Here is a 2,420-nt window from a genome sequence, read left to right as displayed (position 1 = left end):
TGATAAAAACCTCATTTAATCATTTAAAAGCATTTTTCACTAATTATAGCCAAAATGATTCATTTTCTTCCAATAATATACTCAAAGTGACTAAAAATAATATAAAAAGTCATACAATTATTACGTAAATTAGTCACTTATCAAACTCCCCCACACTTAAATCATTGCTTGTCCTCAAGCAATCCACATATAACCAACTACAATGATTCAAGAGGTGAAACAATATATGCATTTTTGTCAAATTTAATTCCCCATGACTTGGAAAACAATCATTATACAATTGTTCAAATTACACTAAATACTCATAATATCAAGTAAAGGAAAGATAATTATACTCTAATTTTAACAAGTTAAACTTAATTTCTTATCCCAACCTAATTTCATAAATAAGCAAATCACATAGTCAATTTATAACTTTCCTCCTCCTATAATCATCTTTTGCTCAAAATTTTACAACTAAGAGGAATTTATTCACACAAATTTTACTTAAATAGTGAAAATGCCTTTTGACGCGAAAATCGACACTTTTAGGTGAAGATCCCTGGTTACTCAACATTTCACTTATTCAAGTTGCTATGCATACTCTTAATTCAAATACCTTTTTACGCAAAAGTTGACATTTGTAGATGCCAATCCCCGGTTACTCGGTACAAGAATCATTGGAGTAGAACAATTTTTACTTACTTTCTTTTCTTTTCTTTTTTTTTTATTTTTTCTCTCTTTTTTTTTCTTTTCTTTATTTTTCCCTCATAGGAAAATATATAGAAATAATCAAAGGAGGAGTATAACCTTTATCGACTATATCAATCACTCACTTGCAAAATTAAGTAAAGAGAAGAAATCTCATTAAACATGTAAAATTTATAGACATAATTTTCCTCACTTTACCAAATATACTTTCTAAAATGCAAAAATCCTAATTGTATAATAATCATTTCCTAGTTAAATGAGGACTAAACCTTCCAAAATATACATAAAGTTTCAACAATTGGAAGAATTTAAACATTTAAAGTTGGAACAAATTAGCCCTTTTTGAATGAAAATGCAAAAATTTGAAGAACTTTTGGGCCATAGTGAAATATTAGAAAAGATTTTAGAAAATTTTTTACAGAGCTTCTCCTTATAAATGAATGAAAACTCCCTGCCAACAAACCCAATTTCAAGCAAATTATCCACATGGCAAATAATTCAAACACAATTCCAATATTTCTAAGCATTTAAATCCACAAAATATCATCACATAGAAAGTATTTGCAAGTTCAAATATTTCCTCCCCCACACTTAAACTTCACATTGTCCTCAATGTGAGAAAAGGAAAATAAATAAAGAGTAAAAGAAAATACTGCTCATATGAACTTGCGTAATCCAAATCGATGGTCAAGTGATGAATTTTCAACCTTATTTGGGAAAGAATGGAGAGTTTAATTATTGTACCCTGGAAAAAGACAAAATCAAAACAAATCAACTTCTTAAAAATAAAAGGTTGCAATAAACAAAAACATGCAATTCAAGGAAAAAAGAAAAATGATCAAGCATGTGGAACCATACAATGTTCAAGGGATAAAAATATGAAATGAGCTAATCTTTGCTAATCAAATATATGCATTAGTATCCAAAGGAAAGGGAAGCTAATTTCACATAATAAATCCACCATTACGAACAAAGTAAGTTCCATTTATACATTTTGTCATCAATGATCAAATCCCCTCAAGTACAAAAGTAATCTCAAAATGGAGGCAAACACAGCAAACCAAAATATAAATGACCTTCGTGAGAATTCATGAACTACTAAAAACTATTGAACCACAAAAATTGTAAGTGCATTTATGAATTTCATCAATTAAGGCCATCTTCAATTCATCTCTTCTTTTAGAATTATCTAAGAATTCAAGAAATCATTCAATCAAGCACCTTTTCATTCATTAGGTAATCTAAATTACTCACATGAATATCAAAAACTCCCACTAAGCTAATTAAAATGCTACATTTGGCTACTTAATATGCAACTTTGTCACCAAGCCAAATTAAGCATAAAACTAGCAAGAATTCACCAAATAAATACAATAAATGCAAATCACAAAATATATTTATCACTAACAATCACCAATAGTATCAATAAGCTCAAATAAGTACACATAACTTCACATATTAAAAATTGCCTAAAAATAGAAAATATTCAATCATGGCAAAATTTAAATAACAAAGTTAGGTGAAGATTTGTTACCTCAAAGTGGGTTGGTGATGTTTAGTGACGAATAAGATGTGAAAACCACCAAGAAACTTACCCCCATTCGGCCTCAATTGAGTGATTCAAGAAGGTACAACCCTAACTAATCGTAAAGTTGAAACCACTTTAGAGTTGTTTTTGAAAGAATATGAACTATGAAGTTCACTCTAGAGGATGGGAGAAAGTGATTTGG

Source organism: Coffea eugenioides, chromosome 3 (assembly GCF_003713205.1).
Source record: "Coffea eugenioides isolate CCC68of chromosome 3, Ceug_1.0, whole genome shotgun sequence".
Taxonomy (NCBI): domain Eukaryota; kingdom Viridiplantae; phylum Streptophyta; class Magnoliopsida; order Gentianales; family Rubiaceae; genus Coffea; species Coffea eugenioides.
The sequence above is the reverse complement of the archived record's forward strand: the minus strand, read 5'-3'. Positions refer to the sequence as shown.